The sequence below is a fragment of the Opisthocomus hoazin genome, chromosome 3 (genome assembly GCF_030867145.1).
Source record: "Opisthocomus hoazin isolate bOpiHoa1 chromosome 3, bOpiHoa1.hap1, whole genome shotgun sequence".
NCBI lineage: Eukaryota > Metazoa > Chordata > Aves > Opisthocomiformes > Opisthocomidae > Opisthocomus > Opisthocomus hoazin.
Genome location: NC_134416.1, coordinates 1099067 through 1114133, shown reverse-complemented (window position 1 = coordinate 1114133; position 15067 = coordinate 1099067). Strand labels below are relative to the sequence as shown.

The window sequence follows — 15067 nt, the reverse complement described above, 5'->3', positions numbered from 1 at the left end:
GGCTCTGTCACCCTCAGAGTGAAGTTATTCGTCCTGTTCAGCTGGAGCTTCCTCTGCTTCAGTTTGTGCCCATTGCCCCTTGTCCTGTCGCTGGGCACCACTGGAAAGAGTCTGGCCCCATCCTCCTGACACCCACCCCTGAGATATTTAGAGGCATTTCTAAGGTCCCCTCTCAGCCTTCTCTTCTCCAGGCTGAACAAGCCCAGCTCCTTCAGCCTCTCCTCGTAGGGGAGATGCTCCAGTCCCCTCCTCATCCTTGTAGCCCTGCGCTGGACTCTCTCCAGTAGCTCTTCATCTTTCTTGAACTGGGGAGCCCAGCACTGGACACAGCACTGCAGATGGGGCCTCACCAGGGCAGAGCAGAGGGAAAGGAGAACCTCCCTCGCCCTGCTGCCCACACTCCTCCTCATGCACCCCAGGATCCCATTGGCCTTCTTGGCACCCAGGGCACGGTGCTGGCTCCTGGTCACCCTGTCGTCCCCCAGCACTCCCAGTCCCTCTCCACAGAGCTGCTCTCCAGCAGGTCAGCCCCAGCCTGTCCTGGTGCCTGGGGTTGTTCCTCCCCAGGGGCAGGACCCTGCCCTTGCCCTGGTTGAACCTCATCAGGTTCCTCTCTGCCCAGCTCTCCAGCCTGTCCAGGTCTCACTGAATGGCAGCACAGTCTGCTGATGTATCCAAAACTTGCTGAGGGTACACTCTAACTCTTCATCCAGGTCATTGATGAAGAAGTTGAACAAGACTGGGCCCACGGACTCCTTCATTAATTTAGGTTCGCTCACCAGGCTCCTGCGCACGTATGGCGGTCAGAGCAGTAACGATGTGAGCCAGGCTCTTGGGTGAGGAACCACCTGAAAAAATCCATGGATATTTGGAGATGACTGTGAACTGGAAGCGCATTTCCAGTGTAAAGCTAACAGCAACTCAAGATTTAACTCCCCTTCCTCATACCATACGCAAATATTTTGGAGAAAAACGTTCATATCTTGCATTTCTTGCTCTAAGCCAGGGTGGAAGAGGAAAGCGGGGGTGAAGCGCTCGGTCCTGTTTCTTTTTAATATCCTCTCCTTGAGTTCTCCGCTGCCCGCCGCAAAACAGGGCTTGGGATTAGACGGATATTTGCCTGACGCCGCCAAGTGCTTACGCAGATCGTCAGATCTGAAACACAGTTTACATAACTGCAAAGAAAACCATCTTTTAAACTTTCGTTAGAAGCGGCGGCTGTAATTAAGAGCGTGAGGCCTTGCAGGCCAGTGATTGGAACGGGGGATTAGGCGCCGGGATTTCATTTCTATTCCTGGCTTTGCCATCGAGCTGTGCTATTTCAGTCATCGCTTTCCCTTGTTTTAAAAATAAAAGCTATGCTGCTCTCCGAGCTGCTCTGAATCAGTGCCACTTCCTATCCCGGGGGAAAAAAAAAAAGCTTAATTTTTTTTTTTTTGTTTATTAGAAGTTTGCTGTTCTGCTGGAGTTTCCCATGCTAAAGCTCCCAGAAGCAAACTCGTGTCTACACTGGAGCCTTTGCAATCCACAGTTTGGGGGGTTAACAGAAAAATCACCTTCGACGCGTCCTCCACCCCAGCCGGGTGAAGGTCCATGCCAGGAGACAGCTCCAGCTGGCAAAAACTGCAGAGCTGCCTTTTGCGAACGCTGCCAGCTCTGAGTGAGGCAGGAGGTGGCTCCAGATGTGCCGTTCCTCCAGATGTGCGGCCCCTCCAGATGTGCTTCTGCTCCAGATGTGCTGCTCCTTCTCATACGTCCCTGCAGGACGAAAGCAGCTCCTGGCGTTTCCTGCTCCGGGGTTGGTGTGGGGGCTCCTGCTCCTGATGCTCTCCCCAGTTCTGAGGTTCACCGCTCCTTTTCGTGCCCACCGAAGGTCGCATCAGCGTCGTGCCAGGGGAACGTGGGCGTTGCAAGGACTGGAGCTGATAGAACCATAGAATCATAGGTTGGAAAAAGCCTCTAAGATCATCAAGTCCAACCGTCAACCCAACACCACCGTGCCTGCTAAACCATGTCCCCAGGTGCCACATCCAGACGTATTTTGAACCCCTCAGGGATGGGGACTCCCCCACTGCCCTGGGCAGCCTGCTCCAACTCCTGACCACTCTCTCAGGAAAGACATTTGTCCCAATGTCCCATCTGAACCTCCCCTGACGCAGCTTGAGGCCATCGCCTCTCGTCCTGTCACTGGTTCCTGGGGAGCAGAGACCAACCCCCTCTCACTCCACCCTCCTGTCAGGGAGCTGTAGAGAGCGAGAAGGTCCCCCCTCAGCCTCCTCTGCTCCAGACTGAACAGCCCCAGCTCCCTCAGCTGCTCCTCAGCAGACTTGTTCTCCAGACCCCTCCCCAGCCTTGCTGCCCTTCTCTGGACACGCTCCAGCCCCTCAATGTCCTTCTTGTAGTGAGGGGCCCAAAACTGAAAACAGTATTTGAGGTGTGGCCTCACCAGTACCGAGTACAGGGGCACGATTACCTCCCTACTCCTGCCGACCACCCCATTCCTGATCCAAGCCAGGATGCCTTTGGCCTTCTTGGCCACCTGGGCACACTGCTGGCTCCTGTTCAGCCGGCTGTTGACCAACACCCCAAGGTCCTTTTCCGCTGGGCAGCTTTCCAGCCACTCCTCCCCAAGCCTGTAGCTTTGCATGGGGTTGTTGTGACCAAAGTGCACAACCCAGCAGTCAGCCTTGTTGAACCTCCTACACTTGGCCTCGGCCGATCGATCCAGCCTGTCCAGATCCCTCTGCGGAGCCTTACTACTCTCGAGTAGATCAACACTCCTGCCCAACTTGGTGTCATCTGCAAACTTACTGAGGTAGCACTCAATCCCCTCCTCCAGATCGTTGATAAAGATGTTAAACTACACTGGCCCCAAAACAGAGCCCTGGGGAACACCACTTGTGACCAGCTGCCAGCTGGATTTAACTGCATTCACCACCACTCTCTGCGCTCGGCCATTCAGCCAGTTCTTCACCCAGTGAAGAGTACACCCATCCAAACCATGGGCAGCTCGTTTCTCCAGGAGGATGTTGTGGGGAACAGTGTCAAAGGCCTTACTAACGTCCAGGTAGATGATGTCCACAGCCTTTCCCTCATCCACTGGGTGGGTCATCTGGTCATAGAAGGAGATCAGGTTGGTCAAAGCAGGACCTGCCTTTCATGAACCTGTGGTGGCTGGGCCTGATCCCCTGGTTGTCCTTCACATGCCTGGTGAGCGCACTCAGGATGAACCACTCCATAATCTTCCCTGGCACTGAGGTCAGGCTGACAAGCTGGTAGTTACCAGGATCCTCCTTCTGGTCCTTCTTGTAGATGGGTGTTACACTGGCGATGCTCCGGTCATCTGGGACCTCCCCTGTTAGCCAGGACTGCTGATGGGTGATGGAGAGTGGCTTGGCCAGCTCCTCCACCGGTTCCCTCAGCAATGGACCTTGCAGTGCATGTATTAAAGAAATGTTCTTGACCCTAGGTTTCCCGTAGCATAGTTTCAGTTGTCTGTGCTTATAAAGTGAATTTAATTAAAGAAATAGATTGAAAGGTACAGAAAAGAAGTGGTCTGGACTGGGTGCCAGTCATGCCATCATAGAAAGCTATCAGATTGGTCAGGCATGACCCTTGGTGAATCCATGTTGACTACTCCTGAGAAACTTCTTTTCCTCCACTTGCTTGATGATGACCTCTAGAATGAGCTGCTCCATCACCTTTCCCGGGATGGAGGTGAGGCTGACTGGGCTGTAGTTCCCTGGGTCCTCCTTCTTGCCCTTTTTGAAGATTGGAGTGACATTGGCCTTTCTCCAGTCCTTGGGCACCTCTCCTGTCCTCCAGGACCTCTCAAAGATGATGGAGAGTGGCTCAGCAACGATGTCCACCAGCTCCCTCAGCACTCGTGGGTGCATTCCATCGGGGCCCATGGATTTGTGGGCATCTGGATTGCTGCAGTGATCCCTCCTGTGGTCCTCCTTAACCAAGGGAAGGTCATCCTCTCTGTAGGCTTCCTCTCTTACCTCCAGGTCCCTTCCAACCCCTAACATTCTGTGATTCTGTGATTAAGAGAGGGACCCAGAACAAAGAAATCCCTGGGCATTTATACCCTCACAATCTACGCCCGCACTGGCCGTGTGCCTTGCACGCGCCTCTTGGTCCGATGGTGATTCTTGATCACCATCAAGGTGATGGGGTCCTTTTGTTCCGCACTGGGTTCTCACACTCTCCTGCTAATTCATGCCAAGCGAAGTCATCCAAACATAAAGACCCAGCTAAATAGAATAGAATGCGTTAAAGAATTCAGTTGGTTAAACTTCTTCTGCAGCACGCGTGTGCGGAGACGAAGCAGTGCAGCCTCGCCAGGCGGCCAGCGCTGGGAGTTTTTAGCATCTGCTCTGTCTCCGTAGCAGCGGTGAAAACCTCGCCCAGGCATCTGACTTAGCGATTGTCATAAAAGACATTTGGCAATCGGTTTTGGAATCTGGCTCCGGCGTAATTAGGCTCGTACAAGAGCCCATTAGTCAAAATACGGGATTAGCCCGGAGCGCTGGGTCCCAGCTGCGTCGGGCAGGTGATGTGGGGGTTGGTGCAGGGCGATGGGAGCCACTCATCGTGTGGCATTTTAATTTGATTTTTTTTTTTCCTCCTATTAAGCTGTCTTAATTCCCCTGGTCAGGGCAGCGTAGGGCTCAGGAGTAATTGTCAGACTGTGAGCACCCTCCAGCTCTTGACGTCCGCAGTTCAAGAGCTCGACTTGTTTTTCTGGAGTTCTGGTATGAGCACCAGGCTTGGTGCACGGCATCGTTCTGGGATGGCTCCAGCATCTGCAATTCGGATTTCAGAACTGCAGCCTCCGGCTCCCTTGAAGAGCTGCAGAGATCTGCAGTTAGTGGGGAGATCTCGTGCCATTGCCGTAACAGCGTGTTGATGTTTATTGTCTCTCGAAGTAGACTAACATGTCACGAGGACTCCTTTTTCTGGAATAAGCATTCAGATTGACATTTATCGAGGAGTAACCATTTTCTTTGCATTGAGCATAATGCACATAGCATTCTTGTGACATCTTACTGTAATGCAAATCATAGAATCACCAAATGGTTTGGGTTGGGAGGGACCTTTAAAGGTCATCAAGTCCAACCCCCTGCCATGAGCAGGGACATCTTCCACCAGACCAGAATCACCAAATCACAGAATCACAGAATGGTCTGGGTTGGAAGTGACCTCTGTGGGTCATCTAGTCCAACCCTCCTGCCAAAGCAGGGTCACCTACAGTAGGCTGTAGAGGACCTTGTCCAGGCAGGTCTTGAATACCTCCAGAGAAGGAGACTCCACGACCTCCCTGGGCAGCCTGTTCCAGGGCTCCGTCACCCTCAGAGTGAAGAAGTTCTTCCTCATGTTCAGGTGGAGCTTCCTGTGCTTCAGTTTATGCCCATTGCCCCTTGTCCTGTTGCTGGGCACCACTGAAAAGAGCTTGGCTCCATCCTCCTGACACCCACCCTTCAGATATTTGTAAGTATATATTAGGTCCCCTCGCAGCCTTCTCTTCAGGTTGCTTCAGAGCCCCGTCCAACCTGACCTTGAAGGTTTCCAGAGAGGGGGCATTTCCCACCTCTCTGGGCAACCTGGGCCAGGGCCTCACCACCCTCATCATAAAAAATTTCTTCCTTATATCCAGTATAAATCTCCCCTCTTTCAGTTTAAAACCATTCTCCCTTGTCCTGTCACTCCATGACCTTGTCACAAGCCCCTCTCCAGCTCTCTCGCAGCCCCTCCAGGCACTGGCAGCTGCTCTAAGGTCTCCCCGCAGCCTTCTCTTCTCCAGGCTGACCAGCCCCAGCTCTCCCAGCCTTTCCTCCCAGCAGAGGGGTTCCAGCCCTCGCATCATTGCTGGGGCCTCCTCTGGCCCCGCTCCAACAAGTCAAGGTCATTTCTGTGATCAGCCGGGGCAAGCGCAGGCATTTGTAAGGGCTTTTGTGAAAAAAAAAACCCATTTGCCTCCAATTCGCGTGGCGTAAAGGCAGGCAGCGGTGATGACAAACTGACGGGATCATTTGCTTGTCTGCAGTGGTCTCTTCGACGCAGCCGGGCTGTAGCGATGCCCGTTCTCCTTCTGCAGAGGAGGTTAGGCTGGAAGGAGTAGGCAGCAGTGGGTCAGCTCCTTGAAGCCGGACAAAATCGCCCTGAGGGCTTTGGTCCCTTCGATGCCACCTGGAATGCAACTGGAATCATCGGAGGAAGCCTGCTGTGGAGACAGAAGGGTGGGATTGCTGGCTGTCCTGGGCTTTGGGAGTGCTAAAATCCGTGCCTGCAATGTCTCAACCCCTGGGATGGAGGGTACCGCTGCGCCCACCCTGGGAAGGGCACTGCTGGCATTGGGTCAGAAACGGAAGGAATAAAACTCACAGAATCACAGAATCACAGAATGGTAGGGGTTGGAAGGGACCTCTGTGGGTCATCTAGTCCAACCCTCCTGCCGAAGCAGGGTCACCTACAGTAGGCTGTAGAGGACCTTGTCCAGACAGGTCTTGAATATCTCCAGAGAAGGAGACTCCACAACTCCTTAATCTTCTAGTTTATCTGGTAAGGACTGTGCTCCCACGCTCATGGTTTATTCAAGGGGTGATGTTTTAGGAGCTTGTGCTTATAGTTTTTAAAATGGTGAACTTAGAGCAGCCTGCCAGTACCTGAAGGGGCCTACAGGAAGGATGGAGAGGGGCTTTTCACGAGGGTGTGTAGTGATAGGACAAGGGGGAACGGCTCTAAACTAAAAGAGGGCAGATTTAGATGAGGTATTAGGAAGAAATTCTTCACCATGAGGGTGGTGAAGCACTGGAAGAGGTTGCCCAGAGAAGCTATGGGTGCCCCCTCCCTGGCAGTGTTCAAGGCCAGGTTGGATGGAGCTCTGAGCACCCTGGGCTGGTGGAAGATGTCCCTGCTCATGGCAGAGGGTTGGAACCAGATGATCTATAAGGTCCCTTCCAACCCAAACCATTCTATGATTCTGTGACTGCTCTTGTAAAGGAGGAGCTTCAAACTGACCCAGCCTGGCCTCCACACGTCTTCCTCGTGAGGGTAGGCTTCATCTCCCCGAGCTTTTGGAAGCCCCTGCGATAAAATTGCAGAGCCGGTCTTTGCTTGCCCATCCCCTCTCCTCTGGGAGCGAGCAGATACCCACCAGGGATGCTCAGTGGTTTCCAGCAGCCCAGTTGGTGGCAAGCAGGCGTGATGCTCTGCTGGGGGAGGGTTTGGACTCGCAGCATCAGCAGGGCTGTGCTGGGGACGTCAGCGGAGAAGCGGAAGGGAGGTGCATCGGCGGATTGCGGCTTGGGGACCCTCCAAGGCATCCCGCTCCCTCCTGCACCGTCCCCCAAACCTCCATGTAGTCACGTCAGGCGCCAAAGAGGCCGAAACCATTGGGCAGCAATTGCTGCCAGCTCATTCCCTCTGTCCCAGGTGCCAGGATCAAGCTCCACGTGCTCCTTTTCAGATGCTCCTCCATCCCTTCACTTATTTTGGCAGACTGCGGGGACGGGGGGTTCTGGCAACACGTCCATGCCGGGCGAAAAGCTGTTTGTCAGCCACAGCTGATGGAGCTGTTGCTACAGAGATCTTGCCAAAAACAGCCTCCAATCAGCTCCCAGCGCCGATCGGATGCCAAGCCCCGCTCGGAGCCCGGGGAGCCGGCGAAACGATGAATAGGTGTCAGCTTTGCCCGTAGAAACCCTGCGTTCAGTCCTGCTGGGGATGGTGATTCGCAGCCGTTGCAAGGCTGATTATTCCCCCTATTTTTCAAAGCATGTGCGTTCTGTGCCGCCTGTGGAAACGTGGGATTTCGCCTCCCCTGTGCTATTTTCCACCTTCCCCCTCGTCCCACCACGTACCTGGAGGTGTGCTCCAGGCAGAGCCATCACTTGGTTTCCTACCGTCCTTCCTCCTCCTCTGCGGATGCTGCTGCGAGCAGTAGGCTTTGAAGGACCAGCTATGGCTCAGAGGGCAGCACCAACCTGCGCCAAGCTGTGCCCGGGTTCACATCTGGCCTTACAGAGCCTTGTTTGCTAGGTTGGGCTGAACATCGAGATTTGGAAGGTGCTTCTTCTCCCAGAAAAATAATCACAGAATGGCAGGGGTTGGAAGGGACCTCTGGGGATCATCTAGTCCAACCCCCTGCCAAAGCAGGGTCACCTACAGCAGGCTGCACAGGACCTCATCCAGGCGGATCTTGAATATCTCCAGAGAAGAAGACTCCTGGGCAGCCTGGGCCAGGGCTCCGTCACCCTCAGAATGAAGAAGTTCTTCCTCATGTTCAGCTGGAACTTCCTCTGCTTCAGTTTGTGCCCATTGCCCCTTGTCCTGTCACTGGGCACCACTGAAAAGAGTCTGGCCCCATCCTCCTGACCCCCACCCTGCAGGTATTTAGAGGCATTTCGAAGGTCCCCTCTCAGCCTTCTCTTCTCCAGGCTGAACAAGCCCAGCTCCCTCAGCCTTTCCTCATGGGAGAGATGCTCCAGTCCCCTCCTCATCCTCGTAGCCCTCCGCTGGACTCTCTCCAACAGCTCCTCATCTTTCTTGAACTGGGGAGCCCAGCACTGGACACAGTACTCCAGATGGGGCCTCCCCAGGGCAGAGTAGAGGGGGAGGAGAAGCTCCCTCGACCTGCTGCCCACACTTCTCATGCACCCCAGGATCTCATTGCCCTTCTTGGCAACCAGGAGACACTGCTGGCTCATGGTCAACTTGTCATCCACCAGCAGTGGATCAGTGTTGTCTGTCCCCACCGCTGCAGGGAGTGCTGGAGATGCTGGCATCCAGTGGAGATGGAGAGAGGCTCTTCAGGCATCAGGAGGGCCCCTCAGGAGAGGAAAGTGTTTTAACCTCAGAAAACTGTGCGTTTTCATCAAATCATAGAATGGTTTGTGTTGGAAGGGCCCTTTGAAGGTCATCGAGTCCAGCCTCCCTGCAATGAGCAAGGACATCTTCAACAACACGAGTCGTGTTCCCCAGGGCTCAGTTTCGGGGCTAGTGTAGTTTAACATCTTTATCAACGATCTGGAGGAGGGGATTGAGTGCTACCTCGGTAAGATTGCAGATGACACCAAGTTGGGTGGGAGTGTCGATGTGCTTGAGGTTAGGAAGGCTCTGCAGAGGGATCTGGACAGGCTGGATCAATGGGCTGAGGCCAAGTGTATGAGGTCCAACAAGGCCAAGTGCCGGGTCCTGCACTTGGGTCACAACAACCCCATGCAACGCTACAGGCTTGGGAAGGAGTGGCTGGAAAGCTGCCTGGTGGAAAAGGATCTTGGGGTGTTGGTCAACAGCCAGCTGAACAGGAGCCAGCAGTGTGCCCAGGTGGCCAAGAAAGCCAACGGCATCCTGGCTTGGATCAGGAATGGTGTGGTCAGCAGGAGCAGGGAGGTGACTGTGCCGCTGTGCTCGGCACTGGTGAGGCTGCAACTCAAGTGCTGTGCTCAGTTCTGGGCCCCCCACTCTGAGCAGGACATGGAGGGGCGGGAGCGTGTCCAGAGAAGGGCAGCGAGGTGGGGAGGGGTCTGGAGAACAAGTCTGCTGAGGAGCGGCTGAGGGAGCTGGGGCTGTTCAGGCTGGAGCAGAGGAGGCTGAGGGGGGACCTTCTCGCTCTCTCCAGCTCCCTGAGAGGAGGGTGGAGTGAGAGGGGGTTGGTCTCTGCTCCCCAGTAACCAGTGACAGGACGAGAGGCGATGGCCTCGAGCTGCGTCAGGGGAGGTTTGGATCGGATATTGGGACAAAATTCTTTACTGCAAGAGTGGTCAGGTGTTGGACCAGGCTGCCCAGGGCAGTGGGGGTGTCCCCATCCCTGGAGGGGTTCAAACAACATGTAGATACGGCACTTGGGGACATGGTGGGGTTGGGTTGATGGTTGGACTTGATGATCATAGAGGTCTTTTCCAACCTTAATGATTTGATGATTCTATGATGTCTCTGGTGTGCCGTGTCCAGCATGGCACCAACTCATGGGAGGGGGTGAGCACAGCAGGGGAGAGCAGCGATCCTCCCCCCCTACCATCCAACTTCCATTTCATAACCCGCTTTTTTCTTGAATCAAACGGGTTTCATTTTCCATGAGCAGTAATTATCCCTGTCCACGCTGACTCAGCATCTTCTGTCACAGCTGGACCGTCTCCACCGAGGTTTCTGCACAGAGGCGATGGTTGAGCGAGTCCATGTTGCCGAACGCCCGTCAAGACACAGCGAGAGCAAAGATTTGGGCTGGAGCTGCTGCCGATGCCAGGAGGCAGCTCGGCAGGGAGACGAGCTGAAATTCCATGGGGGGGGTCATTAAAAGTCACTCGCTGAGATTTTGGCAGAAAGGAAATCGTTGCTGTAGGCAGCAGGCGTGGAGCTTGCTGGAGAGCCGGGGGCAGCCTTCCCCGCTGTTTAATATTTAAGCATCGTGGTTAGATTCCTGCTAGCCCGGCGTCCCGTGGGCAGCGAGGTCATGGAGCGTTTGTCCCCTGGCCTCTGCCCAGCCCCCCCAGTAAGATATCTTCTCAAGTTAAGCCAGCGCCTTATGAATTGTGCTGAACAAAGGTCAGGCCAACAGAGCCACTGGAGTGAAAGGAAGAAACGTGCACCAGTACAGGCTTGGGGTGACCTGCTGGAGAGCAGCTCAGCGGGAAGGGACCAGGGTGTCCTGGTGGACAACAAGTCAACCATGAGCCAGCAGTGCACCCTGGTTGCCAAGAAGGGCAATGAGATCCTGGGGTGCATCAAGAGGAGTGTGGGCAACAGGGCGAGGGAGGTTCTCCTCCCCCACTGCTCTGCCCTGGGGAGGCCCCATCTGGAGTACTGTGTCCAGTGCTGGGCTCCCCAGTTCAGGAAAGATGAGGAGCTACTGGAGAGAGTCCAGCGGAGGGCTACGAGGATGAGGAGGGGACTGGAGCATCTCTCCTATGAGGAAAGGCTGAGGGAGCTGGGCTTGTTCAGCCTGGAGAAGAGAAGGCTGCGAGGGGACCTTCGAAATGCCTCTAAATATCTGCAGGGTGGGGGTCAGGAGGACGGGGCCAGACTCTTTTCAGAGGTGCCCAGCAATAGGATAAGGGGTAACGGGCACAAACTGAAGCAGAGGAAGCTCCAGCTGAACATGAGGAAGAATTTCTTCCCTCTGAGGGTGACGGAGCCCTGGCCCAGGCTGCCCGGGGAGGTTGTTGGAGTCTCCTTCTCTGGAGATATTCAAGACCCACCTGGACAAGGTCCTGAGCAACCTGCTGTGGGTGACCCTGCTTTGGCAAGGGGGTTGGAGTAGATGATCCCCAGAGGTCCCTTCCAACCCCGAACATTCTGCGATTCTGTGATTCTATGAAATTTGTTATGCAGAGGGTGGTGAAACACTGGCACAGGTTGCCCAGAGAGGTGGGAGATGCCCCATCCCTTGAACCTTTCAAGGTCAGCTTGGACGGGGCTCTGAGCAACCTGATCCCATTGAAGATGTCCTTGCTCATGGCAGAAGGGTTGGACTAGATGGCCTTCAAAGGTCCCTCCCAACCCAAACCATCTGATGATTCAATGATGAAGTGCTTTCTGCAACACCTGTCTCTGTCCAGTGACTTAGGGCTGCTGCTTTTCATGCTTGTTGGCTAAATGGAGATGCTGGAGCAGAGCTGACTTGTGCTGTTCTCAGGACAAACTAGGACAGTGCATGCTGTAATACCTTGGAGATGGCTTTTTCTTCTGGAAAGCTTCTTTTAAATGCCTTCTCACCTCCAAAATCTCCGCTTGAAGGTGAAGGGACTCTGCCTGCCTGCTCTGTTCAGCACAGGAGATGTGGAGACACCTGGTCCATCTTGACCATGGCTGCCAGTAGAGGTGGAGCAGACCTCTGCATCTCAACACCAATAACCTTGAGACCCAGAACTAAAAGTGGGTCTGCAAAATGTCTTCCAGTTACTGAGGACGAAATGAAACATCACCATTTGATGTCTGTGAACTGCAGCATCCCACAGCACCTTTGTCTTCCAGAAGGTGTTAACTGGTGGAAGACTGTCACCAGTTCCCTGACTGTCTCCTGCTTGTGGCATGATATTTCTTTCCAACGTGAGCCAGACCTCCAGTTTCAGGGACACAGGTCAGCTAGCCAGGTCTTTTTTTAGTCTTGGAACTCTACGTGCTGTGACCACATGGCATCTTTTTGTTCAGAACTTTCTAAAATCACCCCGAAAATAACGAGTGGGACCTTAGCAGTGGCAGTGGAGGGGTGAGTTCTTATCTCTTGTAGGATGCAGAAGAGCAGAGGGGATATCCCAGGCGTTACGCTGCTGTGTTCATCCCGACCTCGAAGCTTGCATCTCGCAATGTTGCTGTTGGATGGAGATCCTTGCCATCAATCTCTTGATTGATCTTCACTGCTAAGAGCCGATGGCGACAATAACGAAGCCAAGGCTGACTCATCAGTACCTGAAGAAGGAGCAATGCCGCCCACAGCGTGCCGGCAGCAATTTTACTCCAGATCTGGCTCAGCTGCTGGGATGGATTTGAAGCTCTCCAGTTGATCTTGATCGTACTGCTTTGCCTGGCATTTTCGGACCACGGATGGGTTGGATGTCCATGAGATCTGAGGTTTTAATAGATTTATCTCAAGAGAAGGAGGTGGCAGCCTAAGGAAATATTAAAGATTACGAGGTGTTAATATATGTCAAGTCAGCGTGTGTATTTGAGAGGAAACCGTGCTGAGCTGTTTCATCCCACGAGTCTCATGGGCTGACCCTGCTCCTGGGCGTGTTTTGGGGCTCCAGTTTCAAATTCATGCTGGGATAGAAAGCGCGGAAGCAGCTGCATGAAGACAAGGGTTGTACTGTGCCGTGCGCTGCGTGAAATACCAAACTGGGAGCAGAATCTCCGGCCTTAGATCATAGAATCACAGAATCACAGCATGGTAGGGGTTGGAAGGGACCTCTGTGGGTCACCCAGCCCAACCCCCTGCCCAAGCAAGGTCACCCAGAGCAGGCTGCACAGGACCGCGTCCAGCCGGGTCTTGAATATCTCCAGAGAAGGAGACTCCACAGCCCCTCTGGGCAGCCTGTTCCAGGGCTCCGTCACCCTCAGAGGGAAGAAGTTCTTCCTCGGGTTCAGCTGGAGCTTCCTCTGCTTCAGTTTGTGCCCGTTGCCCCTTGTCCTGTCGCTGGGCACCACTGGGAAGAGTCTGGCCCCGTCCTCCTGACCCCCACCCTGCAGATATTTAGAGGCATTTCGAAGGTCCCGTCTCAGCCTTCTCTTCTCCAGGCTGAACAAGCCCAGCTCCCTCAGCCTCTCCTCGTAGGAGAGATGCTCCAGTCCCCTCCTCATCCTCACAGCCCTGCGCAGGACTCTCTCCAGTAGCTCCTTCTCTTTCTTGAACTGGGGAGCCCAGCACTGGACACAGCACTGCAGATGGGGCCTCACTAGGGCAGAGTAGAGGGGGAGGAGAACCTCCCTCGCCCTGCTGCCCACACTCCTCCTCATGCACCCCAGGATCCCATTGGCCTTCTTGACACCCAGGGCACGCTGCTGGCTCATGGTCAACTTGTCCTGGAGGAGGAGGTGCTCTCATTTATGTGCACTTGAGAGGAAAAAAGGGATTAAGCAGTTCAACACATTCGTAATTTCAGGGCTCAGAAGACTCATTAAAACTCGCTTTGACAGAAGCTTAATTTTATTGCCTCTTGCTTGAATAAAATTTTTGAGGTCTATCCTATTAAGAAGATTTGTTTCTTTTCCTTTTCTTCTTGTTCCGAAACCAACATCCGATCTGAATTTTATTAACGCAAGCATCTTAATGTGTACATGGGGAGGGGGGTTAATGCTGTTTCTTCGAAAACTGCTCAGAACCAAGTTATTTCTCCAGATGTTCGCTGTTACATTCCGATGCGGAGCAAATGTCTCGTAATTTTCTCATTGCCGTCTGTTTTCTGAACGAGCCTGGTTATTTGCGCATCCCCGCGGCGGAGGGCTGTTAAGGCGAAAAAAAAAAAAGAGACCTTTCCTGTTCTCGTCGAGCGAATTTTGGCAACCAGTATGACCAATACTGGAAAGCCTTGCCCTTAGACAAGGACTCTTGAGTGGTCATGTGCCTTGTTGGGAGGTGTTGGAGGGTCTCGATGCGGATTCCAGGCTGCTGGGCAAGCACGAAGCCAAAGGGAATGCGGAGCAAGGGTGGGTTTGCTCTTCTAGGAGAGGCTTTGAGCTGGCGATAGTCCAAAAAGCAGCGTGTAAACCCCATCCTGCACCTCTAGGTCCTTTGGTTTTGTGTGTTTCTCCAACCAGTGGGCTCAGGTAAGGTGTCTCTTGGAATAGGATGGTACCTGTTGGTGCGGTGACCTTCTCTGTCTTCTGGGAGCGAGGGCTCTGCAGGCTCAGACTGCAACGTGGTAGATAAGAATGTCCCAAAAAAGGCTTTTCTGGCACTCGTCCCCTCTGCCTGCGGTGGCTCTGAGCATCTGAGACAAACGAGGAGCAAGAGTGATGAAGATGAAGAGTGAAGGATGATGAGGGGACTGGAACATCTGCCCTACGAGGAGAGGCTGAGGGAGCTGGGCTTGTTCAGCCTGGAGAAGAGAAGGCTGAGAGGGGACCTTCGAAATGCCTCTAAATATCTGCAGGGTGGGGGTCAGGAGGACGGGGCCAGACTCTTTGCAGTGGTGCCCAGTGACAGGACAAGGGGCAATGGGCACAAACTGAGTCACAGGAAGTTCCGTCTGAACATGAGGAAGAACTTCTTCCCTCTGAGGGTGACGGAGCACTGGAACAGACTGCCCAGGGAGGTTGTGGAGTCTCCTTCTCTGGAGATATTCAAGACCCGCCTGGACAAGGTCCTCTGCAGCCTGCTCTAGGTGACCCTGCTTCAGCAGGAGGGTTGGACTAGATGACCCACAGAGGTCCCTTCCAACCCCTACTATTCTGTGATTCTGTGATTCTGTGAGTGATGCTCAAGGCACCAGGAAGGGCTGCGCTTGGAAAGCACCAGGGGTTGGACAAAGCCATGAGATCCTTAGGATCTGTCCAGGCATGTCTCCAGCCATTCTTCACAAATAAGCGGAGTTTAAGGGAGAATACGGAGTTTTCAGGGTTTGGAATG

At 53.9% G+C, this 15067-nt stretch overlaps 1 protein-coding gene across 3 annotated transcripts in view; it reads left to right on the top strand.

Annotated features, from left to right (window-relative positions):
* ARHGAP39 (Rho GTPase activating protein 39) overlaps positions 1-15067 on the top strand; it is a 173871-nt gene that overhangs the window by 123601 nt on the left and 35203 nt on the right. The gene's annotated exons all lie outside the window — the stretch shown is intronic.